Source organism: Crinia signifera, chromosome 8 (assembly GCF_055691185.1).
Source record: "Crinia signifera chromosome 8, ASM5569118v1, whole genome shotgun sequence".
Classification (NCBI taxonomy): Eukaryota; Metazoa; Chordata; class Amphibia; order Anura; family Myobatrachidae; genus Crinia; species Crinia signifera.
The window spans coordinates 127938309-127951367 of NC_139224.1; the positions used below are offsets into that span (position 1 = coordinate 127938309).

General features: G+C 46.5%; 1 long non-coding RNA gene across 1 annotated transcript in view; it reads right to left on the reverse strand.

Moving 5' to 3' along the window:
• LOC146027092 (uncharacterized) overlaps positions 1–13059 on the reverse strand; it is an 88227-nt gene that overhangs the window by 54891 nt on the left and 20277 nt on the right. The window contains exon 5 of the long non-coding RNA XR_014454662.1: positions 5755–5823. This is a non-coding gene — a long non-coding RNA (uncharacterized LOC146027092). The remainder of the gene's footprint in view (positions 1–5754; positions 5824–13059) is intronic.

The following is a 13059-nucleotide window of genomic DNA, read 5'->3' on the forward strand; positions in this document are numbered from 1 at the left end:
GTTTGTGTAAAAAATATGGATGACTGGCAGATGGGATGTCGGCTTTCAATACCATCCGTGGCATCCCGATGGGGGGGGGGAAACCCTGGCAAGGGTCTTGTAATTATTCCTTCCTTTCCCCATGCCCCCCCTTAAACTAGCATTCCTCGCCGTTGCTGCCTGAAGTCCCTCATACATCAGAACGACCTGCATACAGTACGTCCTGGTTGTATGCAGGGTTGCAAGAGTGATCGTATGCACTTTAAAAATCTGTTTACGGCCGCAATGAGAGTCGACGGATCAGACATGCAGCACATCTGATCTGAGGGTCAACCTCATGACCCATTGGACCGCGCATTGTGCACACAGTGCACATGATCCGTCGCACGACCCGTCAAAATTGTGCAGATCATTGAGTTGTATGGCCAGCTTAACCCTTCCCCCATGCACACTCTCCCACCCTATAGCCAAACCCTATGTCCCCTATAGCGGACCTACTACTGTGGGCTATATGTGTAATGGGCACTAATGTGTACATTGTGTATAAGAGTCACATAAATGTGAATTACTGTGTGAAATTACATTAAATAGGGGCACTATTATGTGATGTAATAGGACTTAGGAGCACTACGGGCCTGATTCAGTCCTCATCGCCACAGTGCAAAGTTGCAAGTCTGTTAATAACTTACAAAAATATTGCTGCTCGCTGGCCTGCTGCAAATCCATTCACAACTCACTCTCCATCTAATGATTTCCCCAGTCTGTGCAAGTGTATGTAACTTTGACCCTTCCACAACTGTGCAATAGAAACAGGCTGATTGTGGCTGTCGCTAATGTCACAGACCCTTTCTGATCACTCCTGGGAACGCCTGCGTTTTTCTGGCCACTCCCAGAAAATGAACAGTTACCACCCATTAATGGCAGCTTCCTGTCAGTCAAGTAGCGAGAGGATTGCGGAAAAAGTAATCACTAAATTTCGTTGCTGTTTGGCCTCAAGCTTGTGCGCTATGATCTGTATGAACGCACAGTTGTTCAGTAATCAATAGACTTCAAATCTGCACAATAGTGATCAGGCCTGAATAAACCCTTAGTGCGTTGTAATATGAATAAGGTTGTGCTACTGTGTAGTGTCATTTCAGTTTGGGGTACTAGGGTGCAGTCATGCCCCTTCCTTCTGAGACCACAGCCCTTTTTTATGGTGCTAACTCTTTATTAAATACATAGTTGCCTACCCTCCTGCATTCTGCAGGAGACTCCCTGAAATAGCAGCAATCTCCCTCTCGCCCTCATTAGTCCAGCAATCTCCCTAATTTCACCTAGCCCACATTACACTGTTACATTTTTTGGGGAAAAAAGAATGCGAGACAGATACATTTACATTGAATCATCAGCACCACTTCCCCGCACTTTATCAAGTATAGTAGCTCTTACTAACTGCTCTGGGGCTCATCTACATTTGTAAAGGTTCCTCTCAGAAGTAGCAGTACACACCCACGCTTCTAGATGCCACATTCACTATCTCTTTTCACAATATCTCCAAATATGGAACTAGACACGCCCTTTGGGTGGAGCATGACACGCCCCCTCAATGGGCAAAACTCTATCACCAACTATAATCTCCCTGAAACTCGTTTTCAAAAGTAGGCAAGTATGATTAAATATGGAAGGGAGGGGGCACATTTTTAGTTTGGGGCTGCCGAAGACCATAGGCAGGCAGGCAGCGCAGCAGTGTGTGCACTCTGGCTTGAGTGGTGCCAGAGCAGGGCTCTTCATGCAGCTGCGGGAATACACCCAACACCAAATGTAAGCCGCACTGTGATACTACATTCTGTCCCTGTCCTGTTGGCACAACTTGCTGCACCAAACACAGTTACACTGCACAATAAGCATCTGTTTGTGTTCTCTTGTTTTCTTCTGGAGAATATGGTTAAATATTAACAAGAAGTTCTTAGCTCATCATGGGGCAGATGTACTAACTTAGCGCTTCTCACATAATGGGTCCCGCTTCTCCTGCATAATGAGGAGAAGCGGGCACCCGTTATTTGCTAATGTATTGACCCCCTGCAAGCCGATAAGGAGAGCCGTTATGCTTAGTGTTAACGGCTCTCCTTATCGGCTCCCCCGGCGTCCTGCGCATGCGCAATGTGTTTTCCTCCCCCCTGCTGTCTGTCTGGGCATGCGCGAGATCTCGCTAAAACCGCGAGATCTCCAGCGCAGCCCGAGCCAGAAGCAGGGCTAGCGTTGTCCCCACAGTGGGGGAAAGGACAACGCTAGCCCTGAGCTGGGGGGGATTGCAGGGGACAGCCCCACCGAGCATAACTCGGTGCGCTAGTAACACATTAGGGAAATCGTAATCCCCCCCAGTTAACCAGCGTTAAGTGCATTTCTGCACTTAACGCTGGTTCATACATCTGCCCCTATGATACTGTGGAAGCGGAGCTGAATTCCAGCACCGTTGGTAAGTATATATACAGTAGGGGCGTGGCCTGCAGTGACTAAGGGATAGACATGTTTGCTGGCTCTCCCGCCTAATATCCTGATTAACTCCTTTTTCGGCAGCATTACCTCTATATCTGGGCTGAATTGATCCGGGAGCTTCTCCTGTACCCACGGTAACGATACAGCAGAGTCCTCCTCCTGCCTCCTTTCCTCTGTACCCGATTTCTTCAGTGGTGGGGCCTTCAGTGCGGAGCTCCAGGCTGCACTGTCAGCTATTGCCGGGCGCTGCCCTGAGCGGGTCTATTACCCGGCGAAACTGCTAGTCACCTCTCTGTGCCTGCCTGCTGATCCGGACCGGACCCTCCAGGCAACTCCCTGCCATTCCGCTGTCTATCTTGGGGGTCGGGTGCGCCCGCGGCCATTTTATAACCTCCTAGCTCAGTTCCTCTGTCTGGACCGCATGCTATACCCGGGGTGGTGAGTCAGTGAGCTCTCTCAAACTTCTCTGTGGTGTCCGGATCATTACTCTTACTACTGTCTGTCTCCCCTGTGCACCGGACTGTGCATTCCTGTTGTGGTGCAGGACATTGTATTCTAAGCTGATATTGCAAGTTATATTCTGGGCAACCTATTGTATGTGTTATACTACAGCCATGGACATCTCCCATCTCAAATTTTTTCAAGCCTCAACTCAGAGACTCCTACATAAACTTGAGATGATCAGGGAGGATAAATCTGCCCCTGCCGAGGGGGCTGATGCTGTTGCAGCTGCTGCATCTGTCTGTCATACCCCTGCGACTTCTGTATATCCTGAGGAGCTACAGATGGAGACACCTCCCGTTTTCCATATTACCGTAGACGGAGAGGATAAAAATTGAACATTTCTCCTCCATTACTATACTCCTGCACTTCCTATAACTCCTGCAGCCTCTATACCACTCACTGTCAGTGATGGGATTATTGTATCTCCAGGCAGTGCCCCTGCGGTTCAGATTAAGCCTGTGCGCGATGGAAACCAGCCTCATTTCATGACTATACGCAGATTGCTGGCTCACTGCCACTCCATGTTTAGCTACTGTGGGATGCCCGCAATACTTCCAATGATACTACCCTTTTTTTTGCAGGGTAATTCAAAACCTCTACTGTACCAATATGCTGAACTGTGCGGGGATGGGACTGGTACTCTATTCGCCCCATTTCAAAATGATTGCAGGTGGCCAGACTGAAGTTATTCTTTATTTACCTACTGAGGAGGCTCTATCCAACTGCGATCGCTCTACAATACATTTTGCTGTTTTCTATTTTTGTATCCTGCTTTACATATATTTGGTTTAATGTATCTGCTGATATGAATATATCCTGTTATCTTCTATGACGATACAGTATATCTTAATCACGATATATATATAAAATAGTTTTTCAATACATGCTTCTGGTGGGAGAGCCAGTGTCAACTTAGTTAAGGTCATTAGTCTTTTGTCCCTATATTTGGGTGGGTGGGGGGTATAGTTAGTAAGTTATAGAAAGGGGGGGGGGGGGGGGTAAGATGTTTTAGGGAACCAGGTATGCCGGAGTTGGGGATTGGCCATACAAGGTGGGGGGTTAACGGGAGGTTTGCTTTAAGAGGGTTTTTTATTTTTTGTTTGACACGTCAATGCCAGTATCTTTTTTCAATATTCTGCTTTGTTTTGGTATGTGGCTATTCTATGTAAAATTTATGTTGGTGGATGTGTACATTTACCTGCCAAATGATTGTATCATATGCACTCCTGCTCTTTTATATTAGATGCCTACCCAAATGGCGCCTTCGGGTATTTCCGTTACAATATCCTATGCTGGGGGTGCTCTTTAAATCTTGCCCTTGATATTTTTTATGCTGTACTTCATCACCTACTTGTTGCATACCACCTGTGTATTGACGTATCTACCAGCTTGTTTGTTGGGTTTTCTTATAAAAATCAATAAAAATCATTGAATTAAAAAAAGTATATATACAGTATCCCCTACATGAGCATGTCAGCTCCTATTCCACCCACCATGTGGCTCTCCGTGTTACATGTACTAAACACAGAGCACACGCTGCTTTTTCAGTGGCACGCTATCCACACACTCACCTGTACCCGAACCTTATCTATACACACACCACCCCTTATCATAACCCTATCCATACCACACACACACCTGTACCCGAAACCTATCCATACACACACACCACCCCTTATCATAACCCTATCCATACCACACACACACCTGTAGCCTAACCCTGTACATACCACACACACACCTGTACCCAAACCCTATCCATACACACACACCACCCCTTATCATAACCTTATCCATACCACACACACACCTGTAGCCTAACCCTGTACATACCACACACACACACCAAGCCGCAGCCTAACCCTGTCCATTTACACACACACCTGTAGCCTAACCCTGTCCATACACACACAAACACACACCTGTAGCCTAACCCTGTCCATACACACACACACAAACACACACCTGTAGCCTAACCCTATCCATACATACACACACACAAACACACACCTGTAGCCTAACCCTGTCCATACACACACACAAACACACACCTGTAGCCTAACCCTATCCATACACACACACACACACACACACAAACACACACACCTGTAGCCTAACCCTGTTCATACACACACATACAAACAAACACACACCTGTAGCCTAACCCTGTCCATACACACACACACACCTGTAGCCTAACCCTGTCCATACACACACACACACACACACACACACACACACACACCTGTAGCCTAACCCTATCCATACACACACACACACACCTGTAGCCTAACCCTATCCATACACACACACACACATCTGTAGCCTAACCCTATCCATTTACCCTCCCTCCCATAGCCTAAACTAATATTTCACACACCCTGGCCTGTTAGGGCTGCTTTGAGAAATTTCCCGGGCTGGTTTAAAATCCCAATCCGCCCCTGGATGTGTAGCTAGAGCCAGCCCATTTTCTACCTCTGGCGTACATATGAACTCAATGGACTCTGAACAGTTACTGACTGATTTGTAAGTGTGACTGTAATTAACCCCATTCACAAAACTATCAATAGATAGTCATTATGGATTAAAAACAAAATGGTATCAAACAAAGTAATATTTGAGCGAAGTAGAAATTTGAGACCTTAACTTAGAAATGAGTGTTATGAGCATAACATCAGATTACATCTCTGTGTTATTATAAGAAAATGTAACACACTTTATAATGTTATAGTGTAGCACCACAGATGATCTTAGTTAATATTTATAAAGCACACATATATTCCAGACACTTACCACCGGAAATTGCACGTATTCCTCTATTGAGTCTATAATTGCTTTTGCATCATCTTCAGTTAATCCACACTGGAAAATGAAATACAGTTATACAGTGCAGTAAATCATATAGCAGAAACGACAAATATAGAATCTTGATAACAATACATATGGGGCCTTATTCTGATCGACTCGCAAGGCTGCAAAAATCCCAGCCTTGCAAGTTCATCAGATGCCGCCCTCCGCCCGCAGTGCTGCCCCCCCCTCGCACGCAGTACCCCCCACATGGCTGTGAATGGATGATTTACATAATCATCCATTCGCAGGCGGGGAAGTCATTCGATGGTCGCCGACCATTGAATGATTTCTCCCGTGCACGCAGTTCAGAGCAACCTACAGTATATAGTCACTCTAAACTGTGGGTGCCCTGTGTGAGGACAGGACATCCGGTGATGTCAGCTGCTCGCCCCCTGCATGTCCGTCACGGCCTCATTAGCCTGGGAATACCCAGCATTCTCATGGGAATGCCCATAAGCTAATGGGGCTGTGTACACTTACCCATCCACTCTGAAGTGCCCACACAGAGAAAAAAATCTGAATTACTTAATTCAACTGCACATTGTTCTCTGACTTGGGGGAGGATATTGAAGTCATGTAACATTAGCCGCCCACCCCGAGCAGGCAGGGGAATGACTGCGTTCCCTGGGGCCCATCCATCATTTCTATGGGCTTGCCCACTGTTTTTGAGGGTGCACCCATAAATTGTTGGGTGTACACCCCGGAAGGCTCCCTGCATATTAATCATGCCGCGAGCACCCCAACGACTCACTGAAGCTGCTCGCAGTGGGGACTGCGCAGTTCTTCAACATGGACGAATGTTCTGTTCTATGAGCAGTTCTGAATCTCCCCCTTTTTACTAGGCCTTGGAAAGAGAGAAACTGGAGAAGGATAGATTACCAACCAACCAGCTCCTAAATGTCAATTTCCAAACAGCCTGTAACATGACAGTTAGGCGCTTATCGGCTGATACCTTATTTTTTTTCACTTTATCTCTCTCCATGGCTTGGTACCTAGACCCCATGTTCTTTTAAAAATGTTCCTCTACCTGTACCTGTATAGTGAGGTGGTTTCCTGGGATGAACTAGATTGCTAACGGATATTAAGGTATTCTGATTTTAGATACAATTAGGTACAATGACATAGTAAGAGTGAGTCATGTGTGCCTGGTCCAACATGAAGCCCTTCAGTAAGAATTAGTGATTTATGTACTGTATATGTCAAATAGCGAGTGACATGTCCTGCTCATAGACTATATTGCAGCACCACAGACACAAGAATATTTAGCACACAGTGGAGCATAATAATCACTGATATGATTGTTGCCCTGTGCTGGGATATCATGGTGCGGAGCTTACCTGTGCTATAGAATACTGTAGATACATGTAATGCAGTGGATGGATGGATGGGGTGGGGGCAGTGTGGAGACTGATAGCCAGCTCAGGCATGCACACATTGGGGGAAATTTACTATAAAAAATATGCATAAAATAGGTGTATTTGTATAAAAAAATACACCTATTTCATGCGTATTCATATTTTTGACATTTACTATGACAAAAATACCGCAATTCGTATTCATGGCACATTTTTATTCGTAATTATGAATACAAATATATACGCCATAGAAAGAAAACTAATAGGAATCACCATTCAAAAGAATGGTAAATCCTAATTTACTAAGCAGCCGTATATAATATATGGCCAGTAATTAGCAGGATACGACCGCTAATTGCCGGTAAATTAAACCTGGAAAATAGACTTCATTTTCCAGGCACATTTGTTAGACACCTGCATGGATCAGTCAGATCCATGCAGGCTGCAGTGTAAAAAAATAGAAATAAAAAAATGGCGTGCCCCTCCCCACGGGAATAAAAAAAAATCAGGGAACAATTTAAATACGGACCCCCCCATATTTTTTACTAGCTGACCCACCCAGCGTTGCCCGGGAAAACCTTGGGGGTTTTTTAATTTCCAAAATTGCTGCAAAGTGTCACCTTATGCTGTGCTAGAAGATCTACACTGAAATGTCAATTAGCAGAAATAATCCTCAAATGTGTTTAGCTATTTAGAATTTCCCTATGTGTTACACTGAATACTAAGGATTCTCATGCTATGTTCTTGATATGAGCAGCAGAGGGCACCCTTGCCTGTAAAAGTATTTAAACTAGCACTGAGCAGGGTTTTCCTAGATCTGCTCATATAACAATTGATAGGTGGCAGCAATAGAGGCAAGATTGCCAGAATTAGTAAGACCACCCGGTCCCCAATGTAGGTGACTGCATGCAATTGTCAATACCTGAACATAGCAATCAGTAGTCCATCAATACACCCAATTGTTCCTGAATACAGTATACTGATCAGGAAGCAATCCAATGTTATGTTCTCTCTGTAAATAACAGACAGTATCCTAGCTGATAAAACATCTAATCTGATATACAGCTGGAACTATCTGTACTGTATTTGTAAAATACCTACCAGACAACTACAATAAGGATACCAGTTGTAGGTGACTGCATTTTATCTGGTGGTATTTGAACATAACATAGGGGAGAATTACACATCTATTCCTGGGCCTTGTGCATTAAAGCGCCCATGACCCCCCAGCGGACCAGCAGAGGGTTAAATAAGAGTATCAGTGACCAAACAGTAAAAACACATTTTGGGTACCAAACATAAGAACCTTTATTGTCAGAGGTATTTATACAATAAAAACATCTTCTGGACAATAAACATATATTTTTCCTTACACATTGAAGACCTGCTCAATTAATAAAATTGACATTTTTCAGTTTAAGATCTTTTTAGGATCACTTTTTTCCTTAATTCTTTATCACTAAAAACACCATCGGTGTGTGTATATGTTTGTACGTGTGATTTTAACCTCTTTAAATTCACTGCGGCTTCCCATCATGTCATATAATGGGAACTTTTTAAAAATATGACTCATTAAAAGTAAAATTTTATGTAATTATTCTCTGTTCAAGTGCGCTCCCTAAATAACAGTCCTTTTTCTTCCTGTTCATTGCTGTGCTAGAAGACCAAGACTGTCATTTGTTAAAACCTCCACCATAATGTTAGAATGTGTTTGCATTGATACTCAATACCAGCAATGAAATCAGGGGTGTTGTTGTTGATGAAACGCACCACTCCTGACTTGATAGCTTGTGTGTGTTGATGAATTCCACATCCACTCCTGAGATTTAGCACCTATGATGCATATTTTTGTGTGTGTTTGTGTGTGTTGTACTGTTTTTGTGTGTGTTGTAGTGTATATGGGTGTGTGTACTGTGTGTGTTGTGTTGTGTGTATCTGTCCAAAGTGTAAGTGTGTGAGGTGCGCTACGTATTTATATGTGTGTGCAGTGGTCGAAGAGGAAATTTTGAAGTGGTGGTATGGGAAATTGAAGGCTGAAGTTATGTGCACACTCCAGAAAAAGAGGGTGCCGCCATTCAAAAGGGGGCATGTCCTTGAGTGTAGTGTACCATGCCATATGCCCCTTATACACATTATGCAAAATAGTAGTAGACCCCCTTACACTTGCCCCTTAAACATTATGCCATGCGGAAAGAGCCAAAATTCTTTTTATGCGACAGAATGAGCAAAAAAAATCACATGGAATGAGCCAAAATTCACATTATACCACCCAGATTGAGCCAAAATTCACATTATACCACCCAGATTGAGCCAAAATTCATGTTATGCCAAACTGAAGGAGCCAAAATTCAAGTTATGCTACATAAATTGAGCTAAAATTCACTTTATGCAACATGGATTGATAATGGACATGATTTTGTCCATTTACACGGGACGGCCACGGCCCGGCCGCTTGGTTGCAGCCGGATCCCACCACTGGAAGGGATGGCTGCCGAGCTGTGGCCATCCCTACCATTGTAAACTGCTATGTGCGGCACGGCTTCCTGGCCGGCTCCGCAGGAGCCGGAGCGTGTGAAATAGCCCTTACTGGAGTCAATTCATATGCTGGGTGGTCCCGCTCCTGCCAGCCTACTCCGCTTGTTGGGTTAAGCTGCCTTATCGCACTCTGCTGCAGCAGCTGCCCCAGGCCCAGGCTGTGACAGATGCCGACGGACGGCGGTGGAGGGAAAGGGGGGAGGTTGGTGCCGGCGCCCAGTGGGTGTGCATGAGGATGTGTAATAGTGCATGCTGTGCGGGGCATGCACTGCAGGGTGGAAGTGTGCTTACTGTATAGCGTTGGCCGGAGGGTATGATGAACGTAACAATGGTGGGATTTCTGCACTCTGCCCCTAGTATGTATATTGGTACTGACAGGAAAGTGGGTCGGCTAACTAATGATGAAAGGAAAACTAATGGTGGTACATAATCAATTTATTGAAATAAACTTCCGCCCGGCGGCCGGGAACGCGGCGCAAATTTTGAATAAATAGCCGGCGTCTGCTGGGCACAGACGCCGGTTATAGCTTCTTGCTCCCCAAGCATATAGCTGATCCCCCCGGTCCTCTAGGTCCTTTGTCCTAGATCCTCTGGCTGTGGTTCTTCGCCTCAGCCTCCCTGGTCTCCCGGCTTGCCAGCTTGTTTCCTCCTGTGGATCGTGTTGTACCTGCTTTTCCCTGGACTCCACTGCTGTATTTCTTCCTCAGCCTGTGAGCCTGCATCGGACCCACCGTCTCCATCTTCCGTGGGTCACGTAAGTGCTCCAGTGGAGCCCTGGTCTTTTCCTTATTTGGTTCCCTGGCCCTCCGTGGCTGAGCCCCTCCATGGGTCTATCCTTGGTTTTCTCTCTTTTGCCTCTTTGTCCCCGTCTTTCGGTATATGTTCCCTTGCCCCTGTCTGTCATTGGTATTCCGTTTAGGTAGGAGTGTCACTTCCTCATCCCGATCCCTGCTTTGGGAGTCACGGTCCTTCTGGTGTGTTATTGGGGACTCCCTTCCATCCGCTGGTGTCTGCGACTTGGTCGCACTCCCCGTCTTGGCCTGGTGCGGGCAGTTAGGGGCCTTTTTCCCAGTTAGGTCCGTTAGTCAGCCTATCCTCTTGAGATACCCCGTGGCGATCGCTTACCCCTTGTCATCACATAAGACCTGGCTGCATCGGGGTCGGAGCGGGCCTAACTCGCTCCTTCGGACGCGGCGGCCACAGGTGAAGCCTAGCTCCGCAGGGGTTTGCCATCTGCCTCGGGGACTCAACAGAGAGAGTGTAGGACCCGCTGTGGCCGTCCTAACCGGCGGTCTCGGCTGCGGGCTCACGCCTGATTACCTCGCCTTCTGGAACCCGTTGTTGTCTCCTGCGCCCAGGCCAGGGCATCGTAACAGGAGGAGGCTTTGTGGGGTGAAGTGTCTGATGTGCCTGTGGGGCTCGGGCGGCCCGTGGGTGCTCAGGAATTTCCGTGAGTGCTCCAGCCCTGGAGCACCCACAGAATCGGCGCCTATTCTTCATGCCACCTGGATTGAGCCCAAATTCACATCATGCCACCGGGAATAAGCCCAAATTCATATCATGCCTCCTGGATTGAGCCAAAATTCACATTATGCCACACTGAAAGAGCCAAATTTCACTTTATGCCACACAGATTGAGCAAATATTCACATTATGCCACCTGGATTGTGCCAAAATTCACATATGCCACATGGCGGGATGACACATGGACAGAGATGGCGGGGTGATGCAGGGACAGAGATGGTGGGGTGAAGAAGGGACATGCACCTCTATGTCACACTACATGTCACATTCCTCCCACCTGCTACCTGTCACACTAATCTGACCCGGATCCTGTTTACATCAATGGGGGAAGCCCAACCTCCAGACTGCAGTTTCCTTAGGTCAGTATGGAGGTTGGGCGTGGGTCGCACGCAGTCTCTGCTGCTGTCTGCTGTACTCTGCAGACAACAGCGGAGGCAGGGAGGAGGTGAATGGATGCCTGTGTGCGGCATCCAATCACCTTGCAGGGGGGGCATGTACGGGGGTTGGGGGCAAGCCCAGCAGCTTACCTTGGTGCTGGGCTTGCCCTCAGCACGATGATCGGCGGTCCCGGCAGGGGTGTTTGCAAACCCAGCAGTTGGAGATGATGTCATCTTAAAGTGCCGCCTCTGTCTATACTGCAGGTAGGCACCACAGTGTAAACAGTGCAAATCCTGGATCTGACCTGGCTTGGATCCGTGTTCCAAATGCCGGGTCGGATCCGGGATTTTTGGTGTAAAAGAGGTATAAGTTTATGTGTTCTGTGTGTTTGTGTGTGTTGTACTGTTTTTGGGTGTGTTGTAGTGTATATGGGTGTGTGTTGTACTGCCTGTGGTGTGTTATGTATGTGTATGTGTGCATGTTGTGTTGTGTGTATCTGTCCAATGTGTAAGTGTGTGAGGTGTGCTACGTACATATGTGTGTGAAGTGTGCTGTGTGTGCATATATAATGTACTGTGTGTGTGATGTGTGTGTGTGTACAATGTGTACGTTTGTGTGTAATGTGCAGTCTATGTATTTCCCCAATTATTCCCAATAGTTGAAAGCCTCCACCTTAATTTTAGAATGTGTTTGCATTCATAAGCTTTGTACACACGGTGCAATATCGCTGGCAATATGGTCGCTGAGCGACCATATTGCCAGTGATTTGTTTGTGCTGCAGCGATAAATCGCCGGGTGAACACACTCCCGTGTTCAGCCTCCTAATGGTCGCTGGTCGCAGGAGATTGCTCCTGCGATCAGCTGTTTCCCTCTGAGGCTCCCCTGGCAGAGTATCCTGTTCATCAGCAACCATCTCTGGTCGCTGATGAAAACTGGACACTGAGCAATATATTGCACTGTGTGTACACAGCTATACTCAATGACAGCAAGGAAATCAGGTGTGTTGTTTTTCCTTCGTCTTCGGTTTCCCAGATCGTTAATCTTTTTTCCAGCTCACCAATTGAACCTTGGTGTTTTTTACATTTCTAAGTGAAATATCCCAAAAACGGTTTTGAGGTGCACACCACCAGGTCCAGAGGTACTTTGCTGCCGAATGTGGCGGCTCTGTGCCACGGTGTGCCCACAATGCAACAGACACGCACACACACTTCAACTTATTATATAGAAAAACCAGCACCAGGCCCAAGGGACAAAACGACTACTGGTCCCCTGTATTTTGTGAATCAGCACCAGGCCCAAGGGTAATGCCACAGCTGGGGGAGACTTTTTATACAAGTCTCCCTCGCCTAGCGGAAAGCATTCTGGTGGAATAAGAAAAAAAGGCATTCTGCCTGACAGTACCCTGCCCGCTGCACGGCACGCTCAGCAGTAGTCAGAGCAGGGACCTGGCTCACAG